Source organism: Scyliorhinus canicula, chromosome 22, assembly GCF_902713615.1.
Source record: "Scyliorhinus canicula chromosome 22, sScyCan1.1, whole genome shotgun sequence".
Taxonomy (NCBI): Eukaryota; Metazoa; Chordata; class Chondrichthyes; order Carcharhiniformes; family Scyliorhinidae; genus Scyliorhinus; species Scyliorhinus canicula.
Genome location: NC_052167.1, coordinates 3477999 through 3495578, shown reverse-complemented (window position 1 = coordinate 3495578; position 17580 = coordinate 3477999).

Genomic DNA, 17580 nt, shown 5'->3' with positions numbered 1-17580 from the left:
GGTACAGGGGTAGTTCCCTGCCTGCTGGCTCCGCCCAATAGGCGGAGTATAAATATGTGTGCTCCCCATACAGCAGCCATTTCGCCAGCTGCTGTAGGAGGCCACACATCTTAGTGTAATAAAGCCTCGATTGCATCCAACTCTCGTCTTTGTGTAAGTGATCGTGCATCATACCCCCAAACTATTTGCTCTGCTGTATTGATCCTGCTTCCATTTGGGGGTTGGCATTGCTCCAGCATCTCAAAAATGTTTCAAGATCATTTGGCACCCAGATGATGAAAGTAAATGCACCGCACGGTATTTCTGAAGCGAGGCTGTTAATATCCTGTTTTCCAACCCTCGAACCTCGACCACCACCCCTCAAGGCCAGGGACTGAGCAATGGTGGATGGACATTGGTAGGAGCCTCACCCCATCTGACACAATGAGAGCTCATTGACCTTCTGAAGGAATCAAAATTCAGGAGCAGGATGAGTTTTGTGAGAGCAGCTGGTGAGCGGTGAGCAGTGAGCGGTGAGCGGTGAGCGGTGAAGAGGTTTTGTGCCCATTTAATTGGCAGCTGGTGACACCTGATTGGGTCCAGCGCTGCATTGCTCACGGGTCAGTTTCATACATGTGCCCCCACACATGGAATATTTGTATTTATTACAAGTTTGCCTGTGATGTGTTGGGTATGCTGGGTCTGCGAGGACTGCGTTTACCAGAGCAGTGAGAGAGACAGGCTACCAACACTTGTAGAAGTACAACTCTATTTTATTTAACTATGAGCTGTTAATCACTGTGGGTTGACACTATGTTAGGTTGGCTGGAGACCTGAGGCTATCCTGACCAGACTATACTGCTGGCACATGGTAGATGTTTGTGTTGCTGATCACGGGCTCTGTCTGTCTCAGAGGCTGCATCCCGAGAGAGCGGGAAAACTAGTGCCCTCTGGCTTTATAGTGACCGTGTCCTGTCTGGTGATTGGCTGCTGTGTGCTGTGTGTTGATTGGTCTTTCTGTGTGTCAGTCAGTGTGTGTCTATGCACCATCATATACTTGTGTGTATATTATGACAGCCTGCACACCACAGCGACACAGATTAAATGAGCGCATGCCACAGAAATATACATGTTAGCCGCTTCTGCTTAAAAAATAAACAACTTGCATTTAGCACCTGATTTTCATGCTGCTGCCTCTGAGGTTTGGCATTCTGGTGTGCGTCCTGATAAGTGCAAGATCAAAAGCTTGAACAGTGTGTTCCTTTTTCTCCCCCTCCCCCCCCCAACAATACCAATTAATTTCTTTACGAAGTGCAATCACTGTGCCTATGCGGCAGCCATTTTTACACTCAGCAAGATCGCACAAACAGTAACTAAGCTACATTGACAGGGCCTGTTCTGTGCTGTATTTCTCTATGTTCTATGTTCTATCTGTTTTAGTGACTGTCGCCTGACTGACTGGGACTATTATTTTCAGATCTCTTCCTGCCTCGCCCGCAGCTAATTTGAGGAATTTCACAGACTAGTTGCTCCCTGCGTCACATCCCGCACGCGACGTACGGGGTGGGAATGGTTATCTTCACCGTGGTTCTCGTGGAGTACAAACTCCCCCACTGAGGGGCAGCAGAATCCCATTCAGCTATGGATAAAACGCCAGTGAGACACCGACCGTGGGGGAAACTCGGTCGGGATCTACCGGGAGTTGTATGTAACATAACTGTATATAAACCAAAGTTCCTTTTGCTTACTGTGTGTGGACTTCCCGTGCCCTTATTAAACTCTGTATTTGGGTATAACATACTTTCAGTGTTTTAAGGGTGCAGGGAGAGAGTGCAGCTTGTCCTTCTGCACCTGTGTCCTGCAGTAATAATAATAATGGGCAAAATTCTCCCCTACCCGGCGGGGCGGGGGGGGCCCGGCGTAGCGGAGTGGCGTCAACCACTCCGGCGTCAGGCCTCCCCAAAAGGTGCGGATCCGCACCTTTAGGGGCTAGGCCCACGCCGGAGTGCCTCCCGCCCCGCCGACTGGCGCCAAAGCCGGCGCCAACAGCCTTCGGCGCCCGGCGGTCGGCGTCGGGGCTGGCCGAAAGGCCTTTGCTGGCCAGCGTGAGTCCGCGCATGCGCCGGGGCGTCAGCGGCCGCTGACGTCACCACCGGCGCATGCGCAGTAGGGGGGGTCTCTTCCGCCTCCGCCATGGTGGAGGCCGTGGCGGCGGCAGAAGAAAAAGAGTCCCCCCCCCGGCACTGGCCCGCCCACCGATTGTTGGGCCCCGATCGCGGGCCAGGCCACCGTGGGGGCGCCCCCCGGGGTCCGATCGCCCCGGGACCCCCCAGGATCCCGGGGGCCCACTCGCGCCGCCAATCCCGCCGACACAGAGGTGGTTTAAACCACGGCGGCGGGATTGGCCTGTCAGCAGCGGGACTTCGGCCCATCGCGCGCCGGAGAATCGCCGCGGGGGGCCCGCCGACCAGCACGGGGGGCACACCAATCGCTGGGCGTGATTCCCGCTCCCGCCGATTCCCAGGTGGTGGAGAATTCCGGCCATGCGGGGGCGGGATTTACGCCGGCCCCGGGCGATTCCCCGACCCTGCGGGGGGTTGGAGAATTCCGCCCAATAATCCTTATTATTGTCACAAGTCGGCTTACGTTAACACTGCAATGAAGCTACTGTGAAAAGCCCCTAGTTGCCACAATCAGGCGCCTGTTCGGGTACACGGCGGGAGAATTCAGAATGCCTAATTCACCTTTCAGGACTTGGGGGAGGAAACCGGAGCACCCGGAGGAAACCCACTCAGACACGGGGAGAACGTGCAGACTCCGCACAGTCACCCAACCCGGGACCGTGTGAAGCAACAGTGCTAACCACTGTGCCACCGTGCCGCTGGACTAGTAGTCCAGAGGCTGCTCTGGAGGGGGTTGCGAGGGATGGGGGTGAGGGACAAGGGTTCAAATTCCGCCCCCCCCCCCCCCCCCCCCCGCCCCCATGGCAACTGGTGGAATTTGGTGACCGTGAAACCATTGTCAGAAAAACCCGTCTGACTCATTAATGTCCTTTGGGGAAGGAAATCTGCCGTCCTTACCCTGTCTGGCCTACATGGGACCCCAGACCCACAGCAATGTAATTGACTCCGAACTGTCCCTCTGGAATGATGTGGAATTGGGTAATTAGGGATGGCCAACAAATGCAGGCCTCGTCAGCGAAACCCACATCCCACCAGAGCAATTTTAAAAAGATTAATCCTGTTACTGTTGTGGGAACTAACGGCCCTGTTTTCTAAACTACAACAGTGACTAGACCTCAAAAGTACCCCCTTGGCTGTAAAGTACTTTGGGATGTCCTGAGGTTTTGAAAGGTGCTATATAAATGCAACTTTTTTTTCTTTTTACACATATACTGGGGTTAAAAGTTTCTGCACAGCAATTGTTTGCAGTAACTTCTGTTCCATAGATATCCTGGAGAAAGGTTATACGTCTCTGCGAATGATTTCTGGACGTAATATTTTGGAAATAGATAAGACTGGTTCCTAAATGAAAAAAGAATACACGTCTCCCCCCACAATCCAAAGATGTGCAGGATGGGTGGATTGGCCACGCTGAATTGCCCTTTAATTGGAAAAAAAATGAATTGGGTGCTCTAAATTTAAAAAAAAGAATACATGTCTCTTTACAGCCTGGTCTTGTGCCTTGTTCCCACTGAGCTTTGAAAGTTTATTTTTGTAAGGAGTGGATTGAGGTGCTAGTTGATGCGTCTGACTTGCCTTTCTTGTTTCCCCCCCACCCCACCCCTCCTCTCTCTCTGGGATCCAGTCCAGGGGCCTGAGGGCTCGGCACAGCTCAGTCAACCCCTGAGGGAGCTTTACAGGCCGGACAGAACAGTGGCACTGGGTCCTAGTGCCTGCTCTCACCAGAGGGTTGGGTGTGAAATTGCACTCAGCACCCTGAGGGGCCGCATGTGTCCCCCAGGCCGCAGGTTACCCAATACTGGCAGTAAAACGTCCGGCCTGAGGGTAAGGTCTGCTCCAGGTAAGACAAGCTATGGAAACTGATATAGACGCGTGCTTTGTCTGCACCTTGTATCACTAGACAATGAACTAGACATTGGAAAGTCTTGTTGTTTGGCAGGCAAACTCTACCCTTCGATCATGAGATTTCCCTTTACCCACTACAGGGCGGCCCGGTAGCACAGTGGTTAGCACTGCTGTTTCACACTGCCAGCACTCCAGGTTCGATTCCGGCTTGGGTCACTGTCTATGCAGAATCTGCACATTCTCCCCGTGTCTGTGGGGGTTTCCTCTGGATGCTCCGGTTTCCTCCCACAGTCCCGAAAGACGTGCTTGTTAGGTGAATTGGACATTCTGAATTCTCCCTCAGTGTACCCGAACAGGCGCCGGAGTGTGGCGACTAGGGGCTTTTCACAGTAACTTCATTGCAGTGTTAATGTCAGCCTACTTGTGACACTAATAAAGATTATTATTATTAAAAGCTAGGGGGCAGAACGGTGGCGCAGTGGTTAGCACTGGGACTACGGCGCTGAGGACCCGGGTTCAAATCCCGGCTCTGGGTCACTGTCCGTGTGGAGTTGGCACATTCTCCCCGTGTTTAGACATAGACATAGAACAGTACAGCACAGAACAGGCCCTTCGGCCCTCGATGTTGTGCCGAGCAATGATCACCCTACTCAAACCCACGTATCCACTCTATACCCGTAACCGAAACCCCCCCTTAACCTTACTTTTTAGGACACTACGGGCAATTTAGCATGGCCAATCCACCTAACCCGCACATCTTTGGACTGTGGGAGGAAACCGGAGCACCCGGAGGAAACCCACGCACACACGGGGAGGACGTGCAGACTCCGCACAGACAGTGACCCAGCCGGGAATCGAACCTGGGACTCTGGAGCTGTGAAGCATTTATGCTAACCGCTATGCTACCGTGCTTCCCTTGCGTGGGTTTCACCCCCACAACCCAAAGATGTGCAGGCTAGGTGGATTGGCCGCGCTAAATTGCCCCTTAATTGGAAAATAAATAATTGGGTACTCTAAAAAAAAATTTTAATTACTAAAATCTAGGCATTCCCTACAGCTCACACAGTGCTGGTAACATGTGGGAAAGGAGTTCCCTTAATGACTGAGCTGGAGACTTTTCGGAGGAACTCACAGATTCAGGCCTAGTCTTTCCAATGGTGTGGAATCTCAGGAAATCTATCCCAGGAAGTAAGTAGTCTGTTTGGGTACTGCATGCTATAAATGCATTTATGTCGCACCTTTTCCAAGCACAGGAGATCCCAAAGCACTCTACAGGCAATGTAACACTTCTTGAAATGTAGTCACTGTTGCAGCGTAAGAAACTTGGCAATCAATTAGTGCATAGCAGGCTCCCGCAAACAGCAATATGCTTTAGTGATGCTGGATTTGGGTTGAATGTTGGCCAGCACATATTAATAGAATGTGAACCTTCTCTGCCATTGTTACAAGTCATCCAGATTCTGGAGCTATGATAGTTGGTGCATTGTGCCGTTAAACATATTTGCTCGGATACTTCCTGTAGACCCATCCAAAAAAACTAAATCAAATTTCTGTATGTGGTAAGCTCCTTGCAAATCCTTAGCTCCTGTACAGTGATTGTACACTGTGCGTGTGGAGGCTGCATGTTCTCCTCGTGCATGTGTGTGCGTGGGTTTCCTCCGGGTGCTCCGCTTTCCTCCCACAGTCAAGAGATGTGCAGGTGGATTGGCCAGGCTGCAAAGGTTATGTGGGGTCACAGGAATGGGGCAGGGAAGTTGGCCTGGGTAAGTCGCTCTTCCAGAGGGTCGGTGCAGACTCAAAGGGCCAAATGGCCTCCTTCTGCACGGTAGGGATTCTACGTGACTAGGTAAGGTTATGAAGGTCAACATCTTTTTTTAAAATTTAGAGTATCTAATTCATTTTTTCCAATTAAGGGGCTGTTTAGCACACTGGGCTAAATCGCTGGCTTTGAAAGCAGACCAAGGCAGGCCAGCAGCATGGTTCGATTCCCGTAACAGCCTCCCCGGACAGGCGCCGGAATGTGGCGACTAGGGGCTTTTCACAGTAACTTCATTGAAGCCTACTCGTGACAATAAGCGATTTTCATTTTTTTCATTTCATTTAGCCTGGCCAATCCACCTACTCTGCACATCTTTGGGTTGTGGGAGTGAGACCCACGCAGACACGGGGAGAATGTGCAAACTCCACACGGACAGTGACCCAGAGCCGGGATCGAACCTGGGAACTCGGCGCCGTGAGGACGCAGTGCTAACCACTGCGCCACCCTGCTGCCCTCGCAGGTCAACATTTTTAATGGCACCTTTGGTGTAGTCAAACATCCCAAGGCAACTAGAGCAGTTTTGTCAAATAAAATTCGGCAACAGAATTAGGGCAGGCCAATAGGGTAGGTTGGAAGGAGCCACTTAAAGAAGTAGAGAGAGGTGGAGTGGCGGGGGGGGGTTTACAGAGGCCAATTTCAGAGCTCAGGGGCCTGCACAGCTGGAGGTGGAGTGATATAAATGGGGAATGTGCGAGAGGCCAGAACTGGGCAAATGTGGAGAGGATTGCAGGGCGAAGGGAAGTTACGGAGATAAAGAGCAGAAAACCCTTGTTCCTCTTTTCTTAATGCCTTTTTTTAAGTATCCTGAAGCACATGACAAATTGCTTTCCCAGTATATTGTTTCAGCAGGGAACTGGCACAAAGGCCTTGCTCTCAAATTCACAAATCGTTTCCAAGCAGTGATACAGGTTAGCTAACGAGGCCCTAAAAATACAAACAAAAGACTCGATTCATTTCTAGAGCAAGAGGGTGAAGTGATGTTACAGAATGTTTGGGTGGAATCTTCAGGGCGCACTCACCTGGATCGATGACGAGGGCGGGGAATCCCGCGACAATCGGGATATGTGAATCACGCCGGAAAGACCGTGGTCACGATTCTCCAGCAAGAATTCTCTAAGTGTGGTAGCGAGCGGGAACTGCCACGAGCATCCACGGTGCTCAGCCCAGCAACGCAATTCAATTGGTCCACTTAACGAGGCCCCACGGGCTTCACGTCTCGCCAGCTGATTCGCCGGGACCGCGCTTTCCAGCCCCCCCGCTAATCAGGTCGAACGGCTCTTTAGCGGAACTTGAACAGCCAACCGCACTGAGCTCGCAAGACCGAGAGATCGGCCCCAAGGTTTGGACCCACGGACCTGGGAAGGCAGTCAAAGCCAGGAGGGGTGTCCTGTTTCCCCTGAGGGTCCTGGAGGGTGACCCCCCAGGGCAGCCAGTGCTGCCTGGGATGAAGTGGCAGCAGCGATCAGCTCGGGAAGTGTCACCAGAAGCACTGACCCCCAGTGCCGCAAGAAGGTCAATGACCTACACCGGGCAGCACGGGTGAGTCGCCCCCCCCCCCAAAAAACCCCCCGCCTCCCAACGCAACCGACCCCCTCAACCCAACCTTCAACCCCCTCCCTTCACTCCCCCCGACCCTCCCTTCACACCAAACCCCCCCCCCCCCCCCCCCCCCCTGTGTGGTTAACGATGCTCTGTTTCTCAGCAAGAGACGTTTCCCCACAATCACTGGGAGAGGGCCCAGACTGGCGGAGGGATGCCAGACGTTAGAATCCTCACGACCTTCGAGGAACAGGCCCTGGTGGTTACAGGGGTGGCTGAGGGCAGAGTGATCACCAATGTGGAGGTTGGCGCACGCTGCAGCGGTGAGGATCCACCCTGCCCACCCGGATGGACTCACACGTGAGTCGCTATTGCCATTCAGAGTGACCCATCCCTCCTACTGACCACGTGTTCATTCCCCTGCAGGACCTCCAGCCAGCAGGGTGGCCCCCTCCCACGAGAGCACCGCGGAGTCGACGCATCACAGCTGTCACCACCAGGGCGGCGACTGAGCAACGTTGGTGGTCAGGCCACTGGGGCACAATCTGGTGAGCACCACACTGCTGCTGATGTTCAGCAGGTGGGGGCAGTAACCCCCAGGCGAGACAGCAGTCAGAGGTCTGCCCCAAGAGGATGCCCACCAGGGGCATCGAAGGCCACAGGACGGGGTAAGCAGCTGGCTGCCTCCATCTCGGATGTGCATCCTGGCGATACACCTAGACGTAGCGGTAGAGCAAGGAAGGCCAAGCATGTTGGGGATCATTAAGGGCACTGGGGGGCTGGGACGAGGGTAGGTGATGGGTAAGTAGTGGAGTGTGCATGGGGGGGGGGGATTGTTGGGGGGAGGGAATGAGGGGATAGTGGGGCAGCACCATCGGGAGAGTAGAGCCGTGTACACTTGTACGAGGAACATTAAAATACCACAACCAGTATGATGCCTCTGGCGCTTTGTTCCGTGATGCGGGACGAGCACCAATCCCATGCCCCATCCTCCAGACATGGGCCCCCCACCCATCCCGCATTGCCATACACACCATGGCCGCTGAAATATGCCCATGACAGGGTCCATCCCGTGGGCACTCGGAGTTTCGCTGCTGCGTCTGTGGTGTTGCCTCCCGCAGAGTTCAAGCACAGTGTCCAGGCATCAAGGTGTGATTGGGAAGCTAGGCAATGAGCACCACATGTTACATGACCACCCCCCCCCCCCCCCCCCCCCCCCCCCCCCCCGGACGGGAATCCACTTGAGATGTGTGAAGTGCTCACTTTAAAAAAAAATTTTAAGTACCCAATTATTTTTTTCCAATTAAGGGGCAATTTAGCGTGGCCAATCCGCCTACCCAGCACATCTTTGGGTTGTGGGGGCGAAACCCACACAGACACGGAGAGAATGTGCAAATCCAACACGGACAGTGACCCGGGGCCAGGATCGAACCTGGGACCTCGGCGCCGTGAGACCGCAGTGCTATCACTACGCCACCCTGCTGCCGTGCTCACTTAACCATGATTACCAATTCCCTATTAGCGACAGCCTTCAGCCGCACGGCCAGAGGCCTCCACAGTCAGTGGGAGCTACGGGGGCAGACAGGCAGGGACTTGGGTTGCCCCTAGAATGGGAATTTACAATCCAGGGGTTGGCATGGAGGACCCATGAATGGAGAACCCGCACACGGTTACCACCCCTCCCCTATCAGAGCACCCTCCCATTCCCCTAGCCCCGATGACACCCTCCCACCCCCACAACTAGGCTGCACCCCCCCCCCCCCCCCACTCCTCTCCGAGCACAGGGGCAGCAAGCCCAGTGCCCCCGAGGTCAGTGCCTGTCAGTGAAGGTGGCCTCTCCCCTCCGCGGCTCCTCACAGCAGCCCACCCCCCGGGGACAAACCATACAGAGACATTTCAGGGGAATCTCGATAAATACACAAGCAGCAAAATATTGGGAGAGGATCCAGTGGGGGTGGGGAGAGAATAAGCCCCTTTATTGAGCTGCAATTCGTGTACACATTGTAACAATGAAGGTGCTCTGATAATAGTCTGAATGTGAAAATTTACCTGAAGCTGTAAAAATGCATCTTAGCAGCTTTGGGAGCACAGAAATCTGGTTACACTGGGAACAAAGGAATGCTTTGTGTTGAACAGCGAGCGGCTCACTCTGACATCCACAGATTACATCATCTCCACAACCGGGAACACCAGAGAGGGTGAAGAAAAGCAATCAGCTGCCAGACCTCAGCTCCTGAGAAAGGCTCAGGCTTTTAATTAAACACCTTAAGGAGGGCACTTGAGTAAAAGGTGAATCATTGTTAAATGTGTGGCACGATTTTTTTAAACGTAAAGTTAGAGTACCCAATTCATGATTTTTTTTCAAATTAAGGGGCAATTTAGTGTGGCCAATCCACCAACCCTGCACATCTTTGGGTTGTGGGGGTGAGACCCACGCAGACACGGGAGAATGTGGAAACTCCACACGGACAGTGACCCGGGGCTGGGATCGAACCTGGGTCCTCAGCGCCGTGAGGCAGCAGAGCGAACCACCTTTTTTTTCCAGGGACCCATTTTTACCAACTGGCCAACATTCATGACCCACGCCGGCCGACCTTCATGACCCACGCCGGCCGACCTTCGCAACACATGCCGGCCGACCTTTGCGACCCACGCCGGCCAACCTTCACGAACCACGCCGGCCGACCTTCACGACCCATGCTGGCCGTCAATCGCGACTCATGCCAACCGACAATTGCGACCCGCCATTTTCTCTTACCTCGAATGCGAGAGGTGAGCCTGCTTGGTCCTCATGATCTCCCTCCACTCAGGCTCACAGGAGGAGAGCGTGGATTTCATACCTCAGTTCATAAACTCTGAGTAGCTGCCCTGTTGGCTGATCATTACAGTCACCCACACCTGCCTACCCAGTCCAGGACTCGCTGGGGAGGTAGTTAATTTCTGAGTGACGGTAGAATCCGATTGTGCCAAATGGGGGATTTTAGGAATGCGGGATTCTAAATTCAAGGACAATTTCAGGGTTGAAGGCCCAGGCTTACAGTGTGTCTGACTTCAATGGTCATGTTTTTAAAAAGGATTGTGTTTGGCAGGGTTCGGAGCGTTTAGGTGCCAGAAGGTGAAATTGACCAGAGGAATGGGTTTATCAGTCCCCCGTCATTGGGATTGACTGGTCACTGTTTCGATTCAATGCTTTAATGTAGGCTAAAATGTCAGAAAAAAACCTTAGAGCCACCATTCAGTACACAGAGGGCGACGATGTGATGATTCCCCATGGCTTTCATTATATCCCTTACCAAACGTTCAGTCCTGTCCATGATTAAACCATGAGGAATATATACTCTCTCCAGATCATTGGAGTAATGTTTAGGGATGCAAAACAGATCGAGGTCATAGTCTTGTTCATCATCGGTGATCAGCTCACAGTCAGCCGCCGCCGTCCGCGATCGCACTTTGACCCCGGGTTCAGGTCCCAACACTCCCGGGCCGCATGCGCACTGATGAGCGGGCACGCATTCGCAGTGCGACCACATTGTTTAAAGCCGGCTGCTGCGCGGGAATTCCTGCGATCGGGAACGCCGCGAAGGCTGGCTCCCCGACCCTCCCGACCCCCACCCGTGGGTCGCACACCCCCACTTTGAAAATGCCTGATTTAAAGGGGACAAAAGCAGAGTCCTGTTTTGGGCGTGTTTGGCGGGGTTTTTATCGGCGCTGCACCGCTATTTGACAGAAATTTGCTGTTTGCTTTGGCCTCGGTGGGGAAGTTCCCGCAATGCTCTTCGTGGATAGGGGCGCCATTTTTAAATGCCGTCCCGATCTTTCGACCCCCCCCCCCCTCAGCCACCCCACCATGGCCTCCGGACACCCCCATTGCGCCCAGTCTAACTCTTCCAGGATCCTCGGTCCCCCTCCCCTCACCCCACCTGGCAAGGCGCACCTGGGCCCGATCCCTGGCATGGACAACCTGGCAATGCCAGGGTGAGACTGTAACAGTGCCCGTGTGGCAGTGCCAAGGTGCCAGGTTACCACTCTTCCCAGAGCCCAGGCGTCGGGTGAATGTGGAGCAGACATATTTAAATCAGCCTCATGGCTCCTTAAAATTTTGCGAGGTGTTTCGAGCATCACAAATCTCGCGAGATTCTTTTTTGTAATAAATTTAGAGTACCCAATTCATTTTCTTCCAATTAAGGGGCAATTTAGCGTCCCCAATCCACCTACCCTGCACATCTTTGGGTTGTGGGGGCGAAACCCACGCAAACACGGGGAGAATGTGCAAACTCCAAACGGACAGTGACCCAGAGCCGGGATCGAACCTGGGACTTTGGCGCCATGAAGCAGCAGTGCTAACCCACTGCGCCACCGTGCCGCCCATATCGCGCAAGATTCAATGGGCTCGTTGTGTCACCAAGTCGGCCCGTTAAATTGCACTCGTGGACTTTCTTATAACCTGACTGCTTACCACTGGCTGGGGACAATCCCACAATCCTGTGGGAGTATGAGCTTCCCCAATGAGGGGGGGGGCGGAGAAATCATTAGCAGACTCCCTGCATTGTAGCATTGTAGGGCAGTACGGTAGCATTGTGGATAGCACAATGGCTTCACAGCTCCAGGGTCCCAGGTTCGATTCCCAGCTTGGGTCACTGTCTGTGCGGAGTCTGCACATCCTCCCCGTGTGTGCGTGGGTTTACTCCGGGTGCTCCGGTTTCCTCCCACAGTCCAAAGATTTGCAGGTTAGATGGATTGGCCATGATAAATTGCCCTTAGTGTCCAAAATTGCCCGTAGTGTTGGGTGGGTTTACTGAGTTATTGGGACAGGGTGGAGGTGTTGACCTTGGGTAGGGTGCTCTTTCCAAGAGCTGGTGCAGACTCGATGGGCCGAATGGCCTCCTTCTGCACTGTAAATTCTATGATAAATAGAGCTGGCCAGTTTGGAACCAGCAGAGAGCGAGAGGAGTGAGCAGCAAGGGAAGTTGCTGCTGCTGTTGTATATATATATGTTATTGTAAATAAATGTTATTTCTTCGTGGCCCTGACAAAATACTTTTTGCTTTGAAGTTTGCAACCTTGTGCTTAGATGATTGTCAGGTTGGTGAGGTGGAAAAATTGGGAAAAAGAAGTTCGCACTTGTGGGCATGTCCAACACGAGGACCCATAGATATTTTTTTTAAATCACTAACTAATCCAATAGGGAATTCAAGAGAAACTTCTTTACCCTTGCAGTGAGCGGTGAGAAAGCAGAACTCACGACTACATGAGGCGAATGGCAAAGATGCATTCAGGGTAAACAGGTGAGGGAGGGAGGAACAGAAAGATATGTTGGTAGGGTGAGATGATGTGGCAGAGGTGGTTCATGGGTGTTGTAATATACCTTTAAGGAGTGTCAGCACGACCTTACCAGAAGAGAAGTGTGTCATGCAATCCAGTTTTAGATTTACTTTTGCCTTTGAGCGGAACACACACACACAGCTTTGCTGCTGGTGTTTTAAAGCCTTCTGTCAATCTATCGCTGCCTAGTGTGAATAAATGAACCCAAAACAGTTTAGTGATTGCTGCCTTTATAATCATTGCACCAATACAACAGTGTGCAGCATTAACACCAGCGCAGAGCCATTTCAGCTGTGCTGTGGAGGCATAAAATAAAACTTCCAAATTTATTCTGTGCGATCTAATTGGTTCAGCCTTCTATTTTCTGAGCAATGACTTGATGACGATTGGTGAATGAATTGAAATCAGATTTGGCAACTTTGCATTTCAGCCAATCGTCTTGACGCGGCTCAGTGGTTAGCACTGCTGCCTCACAGCTTCTGAGACCTGGGTTCGATTCTGACCTCAGATAATTGGCTGTGCACGCTCTCCCCGTGTCGGCGTGGGTTTCCTCCGGGTGCTCCGGTTTCCTCCCATGATTGCCATGATAAATTTCCCCTTTGTGTCCAAAAGGTTAGGTGGGGTTACAGGGATAGGACATGGGGATTGGGCCTAGGTTGGGTGCTCGATCGGAGCAGGGGCCGGTGCAGACTCAATGGGCCGAATGGCCTCCTTCTGAACTGTAGAGATTTTATGATTCGCTGGAATTAATCTAGTTGGGCGGGAATACACTGACTCGTCAGCCAATCAAATTCAAAAAAACGTGAAAACAAGGGACTGTGCAAATGGAAACGTTGGAATGGAAAATTTGTACATAGAGAAAGGAAGCAATTAGTGAGGAAAAGCTGGGACTCCGAAGCTGACAGGTGGCAGAATTCTGCGTGAGGCATAGCCTGTGACAAACACAAGAGAGCTCGGATAAATGGGTTATTTTATTATCAAATACGATGTAAATATTGAGAATAAGACATCTCCAAGCGATTAACATTCAGTACAACAAGATTTATACATTCTGAGTAAGTCCCATGGATCTGAAGGCATACATTAATCTACCCGGTGTGTGAAAAATGGGAATGAGGTTGATCCATAAATAGATTATTAGAGCATTACAACAGACAAATCCATTGTCACAGAGGGAACCAAGACAAAACTCCTCACTACTATCATATGACATTAATGTAGGGGACCGCCCCACCTTCCCCCATCCCACCCACCTTCTCTAATATCTCCAGCACTGTGCAAGAATGAGATTGCAATTTGGAGTCATTCAGTGGTTTTACAATGCACCCTCTAATTTGCTACATTACGCTGCACTCCGTTTATACAAATTAAGCGCACATGTATTGCACCTTAGCTCCTATCAAAGACGGGCATGCAAAACACAACTTTACTCTAAACTTTTTTAAAGCTTTATTGTAAACCATATATCAACGCAGCAAAACTTATGATGAAGGCTCTGTCGCTTAATTAAAAAGGATTTTTTTTTGCGTGTGTGTTTGTTGAAGGAGGACCAAGTTCTCGTGGTCCAGCCATTCTGCATCACTCACCCCCTCCCCTTACAATTATAAATAAAAATCAGTGACAAGCTAAAATATTTGCCCCCCCCGCCCCCACGATCGAGTACGTTAATTCCTTCACAGATGCTCCCCTCCCATTCCTACTTGTTGACCCCCCCCCACCAGACCCCACTTTTAGAAACGTTTGAATTCCTTCCATTACCCCGAGCAGTGCTAATATATCCAAACTCTTTTGTTCGGTATTGACCATCACTCTTTGCTCTACTCCTCAAACCTCAATAATGTGTTATTGACGCGAACGGACTTTACCGCAGACTCACGTTTCTCAGGTAACCCTGGGTCCTTGCAAAATGATTTGCACTTGAGAAATTAAAAGGTAATCCACAGGACCTAGAATTAAGATTCTGACTACATCACGGACAGAAATCCAAATGAGTAATTGATTGCCCTGACCGAAGGGATAATGTACATAACTGAATGCGTTTTGAAGTAATTACAGTAACTGGAGAAATTGGTGACTGCTCCAATCAAGAGGCCAATTGCTTGGCACTCAGAACTCTATGTGACAAACATTGCCTAATTAGAGAACAATAACCGGGAGATGGGGGCAGAACCGTGTAGATCAGGGGTGGGCAAACTTTTCCGTGCAAGGGCCACATTCAGGAATTCACAATTTTAAAGGGCCGCATAGTATATTAAGTAAAATAATTACTTCACCCGGTTATGATTCTGGGCGGCTCATATAGAACATAGAACAGTACAGCACAGAACAGGCCCTTCGGCCCTCGATGTTGTGCCGAGCAATGATCACCCTACTCAAGTCAACGTATCCACCCATTACCAGTAAGTAACCCAACAGCCCCCCCCCCCCCCCCCCCCCCCCCATTAACCTTAAAAATTAAAAAAAAAATTTTTTTAAATGACTTGGTGGGCCGCATAAAGACGCATGCGGCCCGCGGGCCGTAGTTTGCCCACCCCTGGTGTAGATAGATACAAGGTCAATTCAAACTGATCAGACCAACTGACAGGAAGCTCAATCACACAGCTCTTCTCTGTCAACATAAGAACTAGGAGCAGGAGTAGGCCATCTGGCCCCTCGAGCCTGCTCCGCCATTCAATTAGATCATGGCTGATCTTTTTGTGGACTCAGCTCCACTTACCCGCCCGCTCACCATAACCCTTAATTCCTTTACTGTTCAAAAATCTATCTTTGCCTTAAAAATATCCAACGAGGTCACCTCAACTGCTTCACTGGACAGGGAATTCCATAGATTCACAACCCTTTGGATGAAGAAGTTCCTCTTCAACTCAGTCCTAAATCTGCGCCCCCTTATTCTGAGGCTACGCCCCCTAGTTCTACTTTCATCCACCAATGGAAACAACGTCTCTGCTTCTATCTTAACTATTCCCTTCATAATTTTAGATGTTTCTATCAGATCCCCCCCTCATTCTTCTAAATTCCAATGAGTATAGTCCCAGTCTACTCAGTCTCTCCTCATAAGCCAATCCTCTCAACTCCGGGTGGGAGCTCAGGAGAATGCCCTCGGATCATACAAGTCATAATAGTTTGAGTTGCGACTGGCAAAGATTTTCCGTGCAGCGTTGGAAGAGTTTCAAGATTTTGTTATTAAATCTTCTATCCCAGTAATGTGCCTCCAGTCAAAACAAGTCAAAACCCCATAACCGCAGAATAATGACTGGATAATCTGTTCTTGTTGGTTGACACAGAAATATCGACCAGGACACTGGGGAGAGCCCCACCCCCCCTCCATGGGATCTTGTGTACCCCACCAAGAGGACAGATGGAACCTCACGTTAACGTCTTGCCCGAAAGAAGGTGCCTCTGACAGTACAGCACTCCCTCAGCGCCACACTGGTCAAGTCCCTGGGGCAGGAATTGAACTGATGATCGCTTGACTTAAGCAAGAGTATTTCCTCCTGACATTTACACTTACCAAGTGCTCTTTGAACTGCCCCCCCCCCCCCCCCCCCCCCCCCCCGCCCCCCCCAGCCAACCACCACCACCCTAAGAATAGACTGACCCTGGGACTTGACATGAATCATTACATTAAATGCCCTGTAGAAATGAAGGTTGTTGTTGATTGCATACACTGTTACCTTTGATGCTATTTTTACACCGATCCATGTGACCATTATCTCAGCGTATTTAGCAAACTATTTTCACTCTGGGGGACCTACTGATTGGACCACCTGTTAAACGCCTCGGCTGACTCTCCTTCCCATTACAGTCAATAACATTGCGAACATTGGTTAACGGACAAGAAATATTATTCAATTCGCACTATTCCCTAAAGTGAAAATTACCCTGCAGAGTGTCTGATGTCAGAGCACCCTGAGCAGTCCCACAACCTGAACCTGTCTTCATCTAAACATCAGCTAAAGAACTGTGAGTGTGAATGTGTGTGAGTGAGTGTGTGTGTGTGAGTGAGCGTGTGTGAGTGTGTATGAGTGAGTGGGTGTGTATGTGAGTGAGTGAGTGAGTGAGCGTGTGAGTGAGCGTGTGAGTGAGTGTGTATGTGAGTGAGTGAGTGTGTGTGGTGAGTGTGTGTGTGTGTGAGTGTGTGTGCGTGTGCGGGATCGTGCTTGTGTGTGAATTTGAATGTGTGTAACAGCGTGTCAATTTGGTGAAAGACGCTTTTCGATCTGCCCGAACCTCGCTGCTCTCCCAGTACACGAAGGTGTCCGTGGAAGTGTGTTGCAGACTGGTGCATTGCCCAAAATCCAGGACTGATGGCTGAAGGACACATCTGAAGCTTGGGACAGCCAACACCAAAGGTTCACTGGGGAAAGGCCACCATCTAAAGACAGCCCTCCTGACAGAGAATACTGAGGGGCTGGAATCCATGTAAAACCAAGCTGTAGATTTGACACAAAATAAATAATAGAATTGTGACCGGAAATATAAACATAGTGGGGAACCTCAGACTGCCACTTTGTGTACTGAAAAAAATAGATCTGTATTGTACTTTACGTCATGGGAACTTTGAACTGCTATGTATATATGTGAGCAAATGTATGTATATATGTGAGCAAATGTATGTATATATGTGTGCAAATGTATGTATATATATGTGCAAATGTGTGTATATATGTGTGCAAATGTATGTATATATGTGTGCAAATGTATGTATATATGTGTGCAAATGTATGTGCAGGAGTATGTGGTGTGTGTGAATGTGTGTGTTGTGAGAATGTGCATGTATACGTATTTGTGTGTGTGACCCTCCCTGCGTGTGCAATGTGTGTGTGTGTGACCCTCCCTGCGTGTGCAATGTGTGTGTGTGTGACCCTCCCTGCGTGTGCAATGTGTGTGTGT